Here is a 15,907-nt window from a genome sequence, read left to right as displayed (position 1 = left end):
TCTGCAAGAGCAACCAGTGCTCTAACTATTGAGACATCTCACCAGCCCCTAACTGTATTTTCTCATAGCCCTGATGGCTGGAAGACTGAGATGAGGAGTCAATATGTTGGAGTTCTGGTGAGGGTCTCCTTCCTGGTTCACCTCTCTCTGTGACCTCACATGAGGGAGGGAGAGCAAATTTCACAGTTTCTCTTCTGATGGCCCCACGTGATGACCCACATGACACTGGCCCACGTGATGCTGGTGTGTGTGTTCCTGGTAAGGCCACTCTTGAGGGATCACACATGGCTAGACAGAGCAAGCATCATAGGGCAGACTCACTTTTATAATAGTCAATTCTGTGACGGCCAGCTAAGCTATGGACACATTGGCGGATTAATCCATCCATCACCTCCACACCTACCATCTCCCAACACTGCTGACTGGGGAACCATGTTTCAAACAAATGGAATTTGGAGAACCCATCAAATCATAGTAGATAGACTGAGTGGCTGTCTAACTGAAAAATCAAAGGTCCAGTAAGCTACATATTTACACTTAACTCAGAAAGACAGGCTTAAAAGAAATAGACACACTAGATGCCCTTATACATTTACGTGCAGTATATGATTGTCCATGGCACTGTTACTTTCTGAAGGAGCAGAGTTACAGTCAAGCGATCTCCACTACCGGTTTCCTTAGACCAAAATATTGATATGAGGGATGGCCCTGTGACTCTCTGACCCTTGAAAAATAGAAGTGAGTGTGTTCAGGTCTAGGCAGAAGATCTGAGAGCCTGTGTATACCTGTCCTGTCCCATTCCTACTGCTATGAAGTCTACTAAGTTGAAGTCTCTTTCCACAACCATAGCAGGCCTGGAAGAAATGAAGACAGTCTAAAGAGACACCTTTGGCTCTCACAGTATCTGACTGTTGAAACAATGAAATCCAGAGAGAAATGGGAATTTCCCCAGGACTCTCTTGATGGGAGAAGAAAAAGGCCTCTGCCAGAGGGGCCTCTGCCTGAAACAGATTACACACAAGATGAGACGAGAGCCTAGACAGGGATGGGTCAGTGGTGGATGGGACTACACCTTGACAGGAACTGATCAGATGTGCTTGTGGTGTGGGAAGTCCTTTTGGGTATGTGTTGCTTTTATTGGTAAATAAAGAAGCTGCTTTTGGCCAATGACTTAGCAGAATATAGCGAGGCTGGAAGAGAGAGAGTGGGGGGGGGGCAGTCAGGGAGAAGTCATGTTGCTGCCATAAGAGACAGACGCCTTGCTCCAGAATGAACTTGAAGGGTTCTCTGAATTTCTTTGTCACTTTTCCCAATGTGATCATATTGAATAAATCTCCCCTTTTGCCGCTATCTACTTTTAATTTGGTTCTTTTAATTGGCCTATTAATTGGCTGAAGCTGAATTGGGCACAGGTTGTAAACCCCCCCCCCAGCCCCTTCAGGTTTGATAACACTATGAAGGACTAAGATGAATCCAAGCTCTACTGCCAGTCTTAAGTGAACATACTGAGAAGTGTACTCTTATTGTGTTGGTTGCTACAATTTGGGACTTATTGGTTACTGAACCATGCCTTGCCCTTCCCTAATATAGGAGAATATCAAACAGTCTGTTTCGAAGATTTAAGTTGGAGAAAGAAGATATGATTGAAGACTTTAAAAACTGAAATGCAAACCTAGAAAGATCAAAGCATTATCTCCACCCCATGAACAAACAATATTTCCTATCTCTATTTCCATTCACAGTTTCTGAATTACGTTCAGACAACTGGTCAACCAACTTCCTCCTGTTTTGCACTTTATATGGATAATACATAAGTGTTAACCTTTTCTCTTGACCAGGAACTCAGCTGTACCTTGGATCACACAATTATGTTTTCCTAGAGTGGAAAACTATGATGGGTTCAATGAAGCCTATGCAGGGCATTTTGACTCAGCTGTCTCTATGGACATCGCTGAGCAAATCTGAAATCTAGAAAACTCTTAACTCTAAGGAAAATACTGGTCCACATTTAGTCACTATCTGATCTCCCCAGGCACTCTTCTAAGTGCTTGGCTGTGTGAACTCATTCATTCCTACTTACATGACATAAGTGTTACTGCAAGCCCCACTTTCCAGGGGATACTCAGAGAACATTACCCAGAGTAGAGAAGGCCAGAGATGAGCAAGCACAGGCGGTGAGGCTGAGAGCCACACTTTTGACTTCTCTAGAGAGAATTTTGAAAGACACGCACTACAGATGAGCTCCTGAAATGTCTCTGAGTTGTCTTCACCTTTGTTTTATGATAGCAACGTGAAGCATCATAGTGGAGGAGGCAGAGGCAGAGCTCGGTGTTGCCAGGCACTGTCTGAGCTGCTGTCCTCAGATAGCTCTTAATATTGTGCTCCAGACTCTCAGTCCTGCCAGTGAGTGCTGGGTAATTGAAAATGAGCTGGATGACTTCCACCAAGCATTTTTTTTTCCTTCTTTCCTTTCTTTCTTTTTTTTAAAGCTATCAGATCTGAACTTAAATCTATGGTCTGTTTTCAGAAATGAAATTCCCCGGTACTCCCAAGTAAAAAAAAAAATGGTTTCCTATCCCCTGTTTCCTATGAAAGTTATTGTATTTACCAATCATTTAATTTATCAGCCTTTCACAGACCAGTGACCAACATGAAATTAATCCCGTCTTAGGAAGAGTCAGCCTGGGAAAAAAAGCAAATGATAGCAGATTGACGAGGGGCTGTGTTTCTTTCGAGTACCAAAGGCATTTTCTCTGTGATGTTATCCATTACCAGACAGGAGAACTGAACATTTTGCTGGTTGCTAAGAATTTCAATCGGCTGAGAATTTTTAGGGCCTTGCTATTTATATGTAGGGAGACAGCACAGATGGTTGCCTTCTTCTTTCTCTATCTTTAAGACAGATCTACAAAGACATAGGAAAACAGGAACACAATAGAAACGAACAGAAATCGGACTAGAAAAAGGCCACAGAAAATGCCCTGGAAATGTTCTGCATTGGCTAATATTATGGGCTGGCTCCCTCTACACAAATGAGGTCCTTGCATGGAGTTTAAGACCTGGGACTCAGAAGAGTCTGATCTTTGGTTTCCATCTTGAAACGACTTAAAATTTTTATTATTTGCAACAAAATGCAGATCACAGAAAGTCATTCCACCATGTTCTTGTAAAGATTTATTTTATTTTATTGTGTGTGAGTCTGAACAGCATATGTAGGCAGTGTCCATGAGGGCCAGAAGAGGGGGTCAAATGTCCTGGAACTGGAGTTACAGATGGTCATGAGCCACCGTGTGGGTGCTGGGAACTGAGCCTAGGTCCTCAGCAAGAGCAGCTGGTGCTCTTAACTGTGGAGCCATCTCACCAGGTCCAACTCCAGCATCTCTTCAGGGCTGGTAAACAAATCCACATGCTTGCGCCAGACTCTCCAGAACTCTTCATCTTCCAGAACTGCAACTCCATGCCCATCCAGCAGCTTCCCACTTCCTAATCTCCCAAGCTGCTGGCAACCACTACTTAACTTTCTGTGAGTTAATGACCACAGGTACTTGGTGTAAGTGCTCTTCCATGTTGCAGCACGGTCGGAAGGTTTTTGCTATTTAAAGCCAAATAAGGAGATGGGAACCTAGTTCTCGGCATGGATGAGATCAAAGCTGAGGAACAGGTAGCTTCCCTTGCTGATAGAAGAAGCCTTGCTCTATCTTTGTTCCTAGCATAGTTCTGAGCTCATATCTTTTTTCAGCAAAACTGCCTTATGGAATTTAATATGAGACTGGAGAGGTGGCTCAGTGGTTAAGAGCATTGACTGTTTTTGCAGAGGACCTGAGTTCCACTTCCGGCACCCACATGGTGGCTCACAATGGTCTATAGCTCCAGTTCCGGAAGATCTAGCACTCTCTTCTGGCCTCCATCGCATATACCCAGCACACTTACACACTACAGGCAAAACACTCAGACACATGAAATGGAAATAAAGACATATTTTTTTAAGAATTATTGTTTGGTTTATAATTATATTGGTTGACACATCCAGGTTTATTTTTTACAAGATTGTTTACCATTTACAACCCAGAGATAGCTCCATCCTCACTTTTTGTCAGAGGATTCATCTTGGCTAGATGGCCCTGTGGCCCAGACCAGCAATGAGGACATAGTCCTTCTTAGCTTGCAAAGTTGTGAGCCCGGGTCTCTTGTGAGGGTTACTGTCTAGTGCCAAGTGTACAGAGGTGTCACAGCAGTCATCTGGCCTCTTGCTTGGAAGTAAAGGCTCTCTTCTCTGCTTAGATTAATACATGCAACATTTGGATGTGCTTCAAAGAAGTCATGCAGTGGAAACTGGAGGCTCTCATACCCTGGAGTGACAAGAATTGGCTTGCCTTCCTCTGTGCCTGGCTCCCTAAGTGGCAGGTCACTATCCGATTTACAGATGTCATCAAAACAGTGAGCTGAGACTATAGGAGGAAGCATTTCAGATTTCAAAGGCCACGGGCAAGGTCAAATATGATCAGCCACATTCTCGGTCCTAAAGAGCTATGTGCTCCAGCCCTAGTGGCTGTCACATGTATGCTTTAGTAGAAAAAAATATGATAGTCTAGCTCATATTTAAGACAGTTGGGGGGGTCTCTTCTTCGCCTAGTCTTCTCCTCCCTCCGATAACTCCTAAATCGTATCCAATGTATATGTCAGCCATGTTTCCCCTTGATGAAACTGCCCCCAACTGTGATGGGTACTGTGGGGTCATGGCCTAACCTCTGACTGTATCCATGGCTCAAAAGCAAAGTGCCATCCAATTGGGTTCTACAGGTAAATAATTCACAATGTGGAGAAATAAAGGATGCCATAGGTGGCTACTTTGACTAGGCTAAGAGTTGAACTAGATGGATCCTTGCTGTTTGGAAGCGGTGAAGTAGCTATGAGCTGTAGCAGCCAGTTCTCCGTTATGTCATGAAATACCGAGATGACCGACTGACTCACAAAGAAAACAGGGTGGGTTTCGGCTCACAGCCTTGGAAGTTTCTCTTCAGGGAGATCCTACTGTTTGTGGAGCAAGCTGCTGTCCTCGTGCCACATGGGGGAACACAAAAGAGAAAGAGCAGAGGACCGAAACCGCAGCATCTCCTTCAAAGGTGTGTCCACAGTGATGGAACTTCCTCCAGCTAGGCCACACCTCCCAAGAGTCCCATCATCACCCAGTAGTGCCACCAGCAAATACCAAACCTTTAAGATGTAGATCTCTGGGGACACCGATCCAGACCATGACTAGTGGAGCTGTGACATGACTAGAACAGGCTGTGACAAACAGGTCGTGCCTTGAGTCTGGGAATCCTTTAATGCAAGCAAGAGTGTGGCGCTTGGGCCAGCAGGTGCAGCCCTGAGAGTCCCTTTCTTTCCGAACACACACGTTCTGCAACCATATTCCGTCTCACTCACCGCTGAGCCGGGCAAAGTGTTTTCTTGTAAGAAGCAATAGTCTGTGTGCCTTAAGGGGAGAGTCTACAGCTGAAACTTAAGGCCTCAAAAAGAATTTCCAGTGGCCTTGTTTCCCTGCGAATGAATCTCTGCCCTGCTGGAGGTTCCTGCCTCTCAGAGCAGGTCGCTGACCTTGACTCTCTGACTACAAGGGCCACCTTGGGACTGAAAACCTCTGAAGTGTTTAGAAACACAACTCACTCTAAAAGTTTGCAAACTTCCCGGCCTTAGCCATTGCAACAGAAGAAAGGAGCGTGTGTAAAGGTATGAAAAGGAGAAGCTAAGGCTGGCGGCAAGTTCTGAAGTCGCGGAAGGGTCGTGGGAGCGTGCAGATGCTGCTGCCACTCAGCGCTCATGTTCTGCCTTTGAACTGCTGGGGCATTGCAGAAGAGAAGCTAATCTTCTGTGGCCAGCGCAGCTTGCCTGTGTTGATAAGTGTGATTAACAATGCTAAAGTCAAATACATTAGCAAATGCCTTCTAGCTGCCAGGAACGCTCACGGCCACCCACGCTTCGCAGCTAAATAAGAAACACAAGTTTTGGGAGCCTGGGATTCCTAGATCCGCTGTATGTACTTGCCTCCAACTTTGATTTTTCAAGTTGGTTTCAATCAAATCAGGGAGCACTATTGTTAGAAAGCAGCCAAATATAAACCCCCAAATAAGGAATGTGCTCTTCTGTTTGTGAGATTCTTCAAAATATAAAATGATGTTTGCTCAAGTTTCAGAATCTTTTATGGGCTCTGCAGACTTCTCCAAATTGAAAGGTGAATTTTAAAAGGTCTAGAAACTTCTTTGCATGATCCATTGCCTGAGGCTAACCCTGAACCAGAAGTCAAAAGTCAAGGGTCCTTAAGAAATTGGATGAAGCAATAAGTCAGTCAGTGTTCCTAGCAATGGAAAGAGCCTGGCTTGCGCAGGGAGCATCCTGTGTCTCATGACCAGAGGTCTTGTTTCTTCTTAACTGAAGCCTTGTTGGGGGGAGTCTATTAGCATGTTAATTAAAGCCTACCCTGTGCTTGGTGTCATAGCAGGAATTCTGAATTTCTCTACCCAAGATATCACAACTAAAAACTTAAAGGAATATCAAATCTGATCCTTACAAGTCCTGGGTCACCAGACAGTAGAGAAGGTGAGGACCAGATAGGGTTAGAACTGGGGTAAGCATACCTGAAGGAAAGGGTGCAGGTTTCAAAAGGGGTTGATCCTGTCTCATCGCCACAAACACTATCACGACACTGGCTTGCCCAGGCATGGAATTTACACTTTCTGTCTCACTGTGGACTTTCCCTGGTCTAGGTGGCTGAATGCCAGAGCTTCAAGTGCATTCCCTACCATGAGGCAGCCAATAAAAACAAAACATCACCTCTGCAGAACACCACATTTGTAAAAGAGATGCTGACTTGATGGACAGTCTCTCTTTCTTTTAATCATCATATGTAATTTAGGATCTTTTGAAATGAAAAAAAGTTTGAATTTCATGTATATGAGTGTTTGCCTGTGCATATGTATGTGCACCATATGCATGCAGTGCCAGTGGAGGCCAGAAGAGGGCATCAGATCTCCTGGGGCTGGAGTTACAGATGGTTGGTTGTGAGCCACCATGTGAGTGCTGGAGCTAAACACAGGCCCTTGGGAAGAGCAGCCAGTGTTCTTAACTGCTGAGCCATCTCTCTAGCCCCATGAAATCATTCTTGTACCACAGTATTTTATTTCTGACTTTCCATATGTACTGGCTGGTTTAGTGGACACAAACTAGAATCATTTGAGAAGAAAGCTCAATTGAGAAAATACACCCCTCCCTGTCATCGGCTAATGGAGTGTTTTTTTGATTATTGACTGCTGTGGGAGGGTCCATCCCCCTGTGGGCAGAGTTAACTCTGGGCAGGTGGTCCTGAATTGTATGAGAAAATGCGCTAAGTAAGTCATGGGAACAAGCCAGTAAGCAACATTTCTCCATGGTTTCAGTCCCAGCTCCTGCCCCCAGGTTCCTGCCCTGTCTTCCCTCAGTAATGAACTTAAAAACTGTAAGGTGAAATAAACCCTTTCCTCCCCAAGTTGCTTTTCACCGTGTCATTTTCTCACAGCCATAGGAAGCTAAGTAAGATACCATACCATTTCGCAAGGCAATTGACTTTTTATTGACAAAAGTATTTTCACATTCTCCCCTTTTTAGTTAATGTAAACCAGCTTATATTGTATAGCTTGTGACATTTTACACACAGAACAGTAGAAAGCATTTGTGTCCAATGGAGCATCCTGCAGAGACACAAAACAGTACCGACATCTCTGAGCCGTGCCTGCTCTGGCATGAGGTCTACCACATGGCCTCCATGTACAGCTGTCGCTCCTCCCCCAGTTGGTTCACTTCAGGACCTTCCTGCAGCAAACCTGCACTTCTGATTTTCTTTACAGAATCTTTTCAGAAACAGGAAATCCAGAAGTCGTAGTCAGAAAGGCAAGTAGCTGAATGCATCACCTTGATTCACCTCAAAATAAGAACAGGGTGGGGATGAGAACAGTGGCTTTGATGTAAAATCTAAAATGGTTTCACAAAACTCCATTGTATGTGAGGGGCAAGTGGGAGGGGTCCTGGAAGAGGTGAGCTCACCTATGTGCATACGTGTGCATGTGCACACAAGGACAGAGGTTTATTTTTCTCCATCTTGCGTTCTGAGACAAGGTCTCTCCATGCATCCTGGAGACGACCATGTTGGCTAGCCCAACTGCACAGTAAGGGCCCAGGATCCTCCTATGACTGGCTGCACCATCTCCCAGACCAGTGCTGGGGTTACAGGTGTGTGCTGCTGTGCTTACCTTTTATGTGGGTGCTGGGATCCGAACTCAGGTCCCCATGATTACAGGCCATGCGTTTTTCCTACTAGGCCACTTCTCTGGCCACTAAGCGTTCCCTCTTAAGTACCACTTTAAGCAAAGTGATTTTTTTTTTTAATTTTATAAGACAGTGTTCTTTTTTCCCCCCCAAAAAGGAAAGAAACTTAGTAGTAAGGATAGTAGAATAGCTTGTTTTATGAGTTGGAGAATGTCAAACCCTGGCAGTGGGATCTAGGGAGCTCGCCTTCTGAGCACTCTTTGGCAGATGGCTTTGCTTGTTTCTGAGCATTTCCTGAAACACATGATGTGCTACTGAAGTGTTTCTGGGAATACACCTTGTTTTGAGGTCCCGAGGACCACAAGCTGCAACCTGAAGATGGTTTTCATGACCCTGGAAATGATGGAAAGTCCCTGAGCCCCCCCCCCCCATGCATTCCCACCCACCTGCCCTTCCTGCGGGACCCATGGGAGCGAGCATGTCAGTGCTTGCCTGTGGTGCATCTCAGCATCCAGCTGTCGCAGTCCATTGCCTCCATACCGTTAGCAAGAAGGATGTGACAGGAGAAGATGCTGTGCCCCTCCTAAAATGGGATAGGAAACAAGGCAGGAGCCATCTGTTACCTTTGGAAAGTTAATGGTGTGACCAGCACTCATGTATGAGGCGGGGTGGGGGTGAGGGTGGGGGTTCCTCGGTCATTGTTCCACCAGGATGTGCTCTCCTGGATGAGAGCAACCGCTCGGTAGATTTCCCAGTTTCAGGTGGGATCCCATCCCAGAGAGGTACCGGCTGCTCCTGCTGGCACTGGGGAGCAACACTGCCTCCTTGACCTGGCCCCTCAAGACCCACACTTCGGACCAGGCGCTCAGCATCTGTGGATCCAAGCTGTGAGCTTGCTTGTTTGCTCATCTGAAAAGCTGAGGTGTGTTGTCAAATAAATAGAACAAGGCTGAGAACAGTACAAAAAAAAAAAAAAAAAAAAACCAGATTCTATTTGGGTGGGAAATAATTCTCTTATGGGCATATAGCATGGCTACATATGTGTGAATATGCATATATGTGCATATTTTACATACATAAAATGTGTGTGTTTACATGGGATATCCAGAGTGAGCTGTGTGTCTGCATGTAACAAATTCAGGACGAACCAGACTCCTTTAGGGAGGAAAGTGGAATTAGTAGTGGAAAATGGTAAAAATGGGCTGTTACATCCTTCGTCTGTATTCTGCAGCATTGAGGTTTTACAGTGAATATTATTTTAACATATTGAATATTGTATGTACTATTTTATTTTAAAACAGTTTAAAGAAACATTTCAAAGGCTATTTTTATTATTTTCAAAGGTTATCTTTAAGTTTTCATCGAAGATAAAAATAATTCATTAAAAATGAACAAATCTACCCTATATGAAAACTATGTCTTTATAGTGAATATATTCATAGACTGTAATAGCAATGTGTAGTATTTTTCTTTTTTTATTTCCAATTCACTTAATTACTTATCACCTAAAAATCTAATTGGGATAAGAATTGACATCTTTCTTTGGGCTCTCTGGTGAAGCCAACTGGAACCTTTGTTGGTACTTTCCAGTGCCCTGTGGGTTCTGTGCCCTTTCTGTCTGCTGTAGTGAACTGGAGTGATGGAGCTGGTCACATCCGGCTACCCATGAAGAAATGGTAAGGTCGGCTGTTCCCTCCCAAACATCAAAACCAAATCACCCGGGTACAAAACAGGACCAAATACTCCCCAGACACAGAGATTTGTTCCTTTGTTTGAGATAGGATCTTGCTCTATATCCTAGGCTGGCCTAGAACTCACATTGTAGCCCAGGCTGCCTGAAATTAATTCACTTTATAGCCCTTGCTGGTTTGCAACCTGCAGCAATCCAGCCTTGGCTTCCCATGAGCTACCAGGCTGAACTGAAGCAGATATTCCTTCAGCAACAGGGAGTGTGGATGTCGCTCAGGACTGGACCCCGTGAGGACCCGGACTCGATCACCAGCACCGGTAAATTCATAAATAAACACATACCAAATCAGTTCCTATGAACTGTGTTCAGGCTTGAAAATGCCCCAGCTGTTTGCTTTTTTTAGATACTTCAACCACAGCTGGAGGCAGACACAAGATTTCAGTGGCAGGTTCTGTCGCCCTGGTAGGCAGCATCAGGCAGGCAGAGTTCCTTGGACCTCAGGGCTGGCCAGAGGCCACTAAGGGATTTAGACAAGGCCATGATGGTGATCACCAGACAGGAAAAGACTTCACCGAGACTTTTCCACTGCAAAGCTTTTAGCCAGTTGGCATTTCTGACTACTCCAATTCTGCTCAAAACAATATCAGTAGCCTGGTCTTCTACCAATCAAAACCCATTTCTGAAGCTCAGAATTCTGGCTGTGGGGTGGGGGTGGGGGGTGACAGAGAGATGGTAACAGCAATGCTGGTAACACCCCACTCGAGTACAGATTCCATCTGTAAAATGAGTCGCAAATTTGGAATGCTCGGTTAGACGCGCTCTGTGCCCTAAGTGAAACTAAATAACATGGCCCCACAGGTGCTCAGGCACCAAAAGATCGTAGACAAGTACTGCAATCAGCTGCTCCTGAAAAGAATTCTTGGGTTTTGAAAAATTATAGCTTGAATCAAATTCAGTCCTTTTGGCCCTAAGGGAAGTTTCCAAGGTGCTGCCAGTGGTGTAGCGAACAGCAGGTATTGGGTGTGTAGGCCAAGCTCCGGTGCAAGCGTTTTCCATCAAGTAACCCTCTTCACATGTGCAGCAGCCCTACCAGGCCTCCGTAATTATCCCCTAACAAAGAGAGGTCCCACATCACTCGTCTGGTGTCACAGGGCTTGCCTTAATTCCTGTGTCTTGCTGTGTCTTTGTCTCGGTCCCTCCTTCTGGATCAGCCTTTCATGCCTAGTACACAGATGCCTCCTGGTTTCTCCTGCTCCCCAGCAGAGTTGCTGCCCCTCCTCTCTGTCCACTCTGCCCTCTTTCTATCCCTCCGTGTTTTTATACTTTGCTTTTGGATGACAACACTCTCACATCCATAATCCAAACGTCCAAAATCTGAAAGTTTTTATGTGCCACCATGATAGCCCAAGTATCCATACCATGAAACTTTGTCTCCCGCACAAAATTATCAAAAGTATTACATAAAAATACAGTCCGTGTGTATGAGGTATACATGAGACATAAATGAAACTCGTGTTCCCCAGAATGTCTTGTTAGATATATATACATATACAAATAATATATAAACATACTAATATATATACATACATACATACATATACACACATGCAGGAATACTCTAAAATCTGAAGTAGCACTGACTCCAGATACTGCATATTGCCTATGTCCGTGTGAATCGGCTGTTATAGAGAGCTGGCGGCACCCATCTTCTATGGTGAATAGCATGTGCACTGTGTTCATTGTAACGGTAAAAAGTATCCCAGATTAGAATAGCCCTTCAGATTAGGGACCAAAGATCCCACATTTGACATCCTGATAAAAATAGACGGGGAACTTCCCGAGGTCTTTGGACAAGAACACAGTGTAGGCAGTGGAGTACCACACAGGGTAGGCAGTAGGCCCTTCCCATCTCCTCTGCTTTGTCTTCTCCCGGAGTGCACAGCTGCCCAGACTTCCAGCACACAGACCTCATATGGGAGGTTCCCCTTAACTCCGAAACTCACTTCTTGCTAGCCACAGCAAACGAGGGCTTGCACCACCATTTAGGGACATTCACCCAGAAGGTCCATGTGTTTTCATTCAGGGATGTTTACAAACACCCTGGTTCTTGACTCAGCCCCTTGTCAGCTGGATGACTTTCTCCAAGAGGAAGTGGAAAAGGGGGAGGGGTTAGGGTGAGGAGAGAGCTGGGTCAGATCAAGGATCCAGGGACAAATCTGTCCTCTTCCTTCCAGTGAAGAAGCCATTCTGCATTTGCAGCCTAAAGCCCCCATTGGAGGACTCTGCAAGGACCCACAGGCTGTCTCACCCCTGAGGTTGAGTCGTAGCTGATGCTCCAGTTTCAAGCCAAGGTCCTCACAGTAGCCCACGCTCCCATGCTTGAAGCAAGAAGCCCTCATCTGGCCCAATGTTTGGTCCACCCATTCACCCCGTGTGTGTCTCTGCCCGCCACGGGCTTGTCAGACAAATGACTCTGTGGATCTATGTTGAATTAAGAGCGGCAGGGCTGCGTCCCCTGCACCCGGCCGCCTGCATGGCAGGCTTATGCCCAGAAATAATTACACGGAAACTGTATTCTTTCAAACACTGCCTGGCCCGGCTAGTTCCAGTTTCTTATTGGTTAGCTCTTACATATTGTTCTAACCCATTTCTAATATTCTGTGTAGCCCACGAGCTGGCTTACCAGGGAGGATCTTAACCTGCGTCTGTCTGGAGCGGGAGAATCATGGCGACTCCTCAACTCAGCTTCTTTCTCCCAGAAGTCTCTTCTGTATACTCCGCCTACCTAATTTTCTACCCAATAAAATGGACCAAGGCAGTTTCTTTATTATAATTAACCAATGTCCTTCCTCCATCAGATCTAGGACTTCACTGGGTGAGACTGAAGAGAAACTGAGGCACCAAAATCTTACTACTCAGAGCCAGGGAGATGGCTCAGCTGTTAAAGTCCTGGCCTTACAAGCATAAGCCCCTGAGTTCAAGTCCCAGAACCTAATCAGATTATCTGGGTGTGGTATTCATTTTTAATCCCAGCACTGGGGAGGCAGAGAGAGGTGGATGCCTGGGACCTATTGGCCAGCTACTTAGGAAAGTCCAGGCTAATGAGAGACGTTTTCTTCCCCTCCCCCATGGCTGTCCCCGGCATACACTCACACATACACACGTACATAGCCTAAGGTCACTGTTAACTGCTCTCTTTGCTGATATTCTCTCCCTGTAGAATTTAAATATTGAAACCTGACATTATTCCCCAAACCCTTTGATCCTTCTTCCCTCTCCTTGTCTCTACCTGTGATATTTAGTTTGCTGCCATCCTTCGCCGGATGAAATATTTATATTTATTTAATATTCTCTTACTGAAAAGGAGCAACGGGAAAGTAGAGTTGTCATTGTTTAATCGTGCCGCTGCCTGTGTGATCACTGCTGATGACTTTGTGCCTTTTGTGCCCACAGACACTGAGAAATCAAACTGAGGCTCAATAACCAACCTGTGCGCTCTTCCCTGGGGAAGGCTACTTCTGCTCTCCACATTCCCAGGTCCCCTCTAGTTCTGTGTCTAGGGTTGAGGCCTCCCGCTGCCACATCAACATGTCTGCCGTTCTCATCCGTGCTCAGCTCATGGTTAGGCAGCCGTGTAGATGAGACTACTACAGTTTATAGGAGTGGCTTCTGACAGGACCAGGAGAGACATTCTCACAACAAACTCCCTGTCCTCTTACAATTTTCCTGCCCTCCTCTCCCGAAACGACTCCTCAGCCTTGGGTGAGGAGGACGTGCTGTGGATGTATCTGTCGGAACTTATCCAGTACCCATGGTCAGCATATATGTACAAGTAACATCATGCCAACAGAGCAGTTGTGTTAATAATGTATTTAGGAACACACACACACACACACACACACACACACACCACGAACAACAGTTAAGGAAAAAGAGACGATGAACGTGAAAGAGACCATGGAGGTGTAAAGGGGAAAAGGGGAAGAGGAAATTAGATTATAATCCTGAAACATAAGTTTTGTTTTGGTTTGATTTTGAAAAAACAAACAAACAAAAAAACCTGTAACTCAGATTCAGATCTTCTGATTGGAGATCAGATTGATATAGAATTTAAATGTTTAGTCTGTTTTCTAGTACTCAGAATGGCTGTGTGGCCACCCCTGTTAACTATACCTGCTAGCAATTAACCCCGCCATGTATTCTCTTGAGCCAACAACTTCATTGACACTGTAAATACGAGCAGCAAACACTCTGCTTGGAGTACAACATCAATCACCGTGTACAAGCAATGGCTTGGATTTGGGGTGGAAAATTAGATAGACATCAATGTTGCGTTGTCTGATTTTAGTCTTTTCCCCTTTTTCCATTTTATCTTTGGAATTGTTTTTTCACAATATGAACATTCCATAGGTTATTCCATTGTGTAGTGTGTGTGTTTGTGTGTGTGTGTGTCTGTGTCTGTGTGGTGTGTGTGGGGAGGGTGTGTGCACATCATCTGTTGAGGCTCACTGTGCTTGGAAAAATGTAAGCTTGGTTTGAAATGCTTCTCTTCATTCCTGTAAAGTTTTAGGCGAGCTTGAAGACTTGAATGCGGTTAGTTAGGTGAGGTGCCTGCCTGGCCTGTTGATGGCAGGAGACTTAGGATAAGGAACGCACTCTTGGCTTGGGACAGACTGGCAGCGTTTCCCGTTGGTATGTGCAGGGCTGCGGAGCCAGTTTTAAAAGAGCAGATTTATAAAAAAATCCAGCTGTGAGTTTTCATTTTTTTTTTCCTCTTGGAGCTAGAAGGCGGAGCCAAAACTAACCTCAAACTAGGCGCTCCATTGATCAGGCTACAGTGATGTGGGCCCGTCTCACAGACACAGCTAAGCACAGGGGAAATATTAGCTGGCAGAGATAACGAAGAGGAAGCAGAGAGCGGCAGAGGCTCCATCTGTCAGCTCCCGAGCAGCAGTTCTCAAGACGGCAGAAAAGGAAATAAAGAGAGAGTGGTTTTGTTCCAAAAGCACAGCGCAGCCTGAGGACAGTTTCAAACAAAGTAAGTTTGTGTTCCTTAGAGAAAGAGGTGGTGGGAAGACAGCGGCGCTTCCTTTCTGGGCTACAAGATTTGTTATGGGTATAGGAAGTTTGGTTCTCGGGTAGAGCTGACCCTGAGGAGAGCATTCTTTTGACAAGAACTTGAGGCAGCGCCTGTGGTCCCATTATTCATTTTAAAGACATCTGCTGCGGAATGATCTATTTTATGTTTCAGATCTCAGGTTACCGGCATAGACTTCTGTCTTCCCTTCTTCTGTCCCTCCTTCCCGTGTCTCCCTTCTTCTCTCCCTCTTTTGCCTTTTCTCACTGTTGGGAACTGTGAATACGATTTTTATCTTTCAAATATAATTTCATGGGGTAGTGGCTCACCTTTTAGCTTCACAGGGCCAACAGAAAATGCTATCGCTTTGCACAGTGTATGAACAGATAGATATTTAAACTCCCATCGGACCTTCCAAATCGTGCGGTTGATGTGGCACTGTTTGTGAAGCTGTTTCTGGGTCTTATTGCAGAGCACAGACCGGCTCGCGGGATAATCCTACCGTGGATATGTGGCACATTTTCAGAGTATTCAGTCTCAAGCTGAGCTAGGCTGTGTGGTTCTGGATGGTTGACTGTCACCTCCTAATGGTTCATATTCAATGTCAGATGCCGTGTGTTTTATTAGGCATGGATTTCTCTAATTCCAGTGGGAGATTAAAACAATGGCTTCAATAGCAGAGTCTCCGGGGCAATAGCCAAAAAAAGCGCAGAGGAGGAATATCGGCACATTGTTACTGTAAAAAGGCAATCCCCTTTTAACCTACACCGGCAGAAAGGGACCTGTGTGTGAAAGAGAGCTGGCTTTCTAGTGTAAACCGGCGGTGGAGGCACCGGCTATAA

General features: G+C 45.3%; 1 protein-coding gene across 7 annotated transcripts in view; it reads left to right on the top strand.

Annotated features, from left to right (window-relative positions):
* Positions 1–15,907, top strand: part of Stard13 (StAR related lipid transfer domain containing 13) — a 386,353-nt gene that overhangs the window by 272,654 nt on the left and 97,792 nt on the right. The window contains exon 1 of one of the 7 annotated variants that reach the window (XM_050161867.1): positions 14,892–15,026. The exons of the other annotated variants lie outside the window; for them this stretch is intronic. The gene's annotated coding sequence lies outside the window, so the exon portion shown is untranslated. Of the gene's footprint in view, positions 1–14,891; positions 15,027–15,907 lie in introns of those variants that run through there. 7 annotated transcript variants of the gene reach the window in all.

The sequence above is a fragment of the Alexandromys fortis genome, unplaced genomic scaffold, assembly GCF_014885135.2.
Source record: "Alexandromys fortis isolate MF-2015 unplaced genomic scaffold, M_Fortis_MF-2015_v1.1 scaffold_118, whole genome shotgun sequence".
Classification (NCBI taxonomy): domain Eukaryota; kingdom Metazoa; phylum Chordata; class Mammalia; order Rodentia; family Cricetidae; genus Alexandromys; species Alexandromys fortis.
This window is presented reverse-complemented; position numbering and strand designations above follow the sequence as displayed.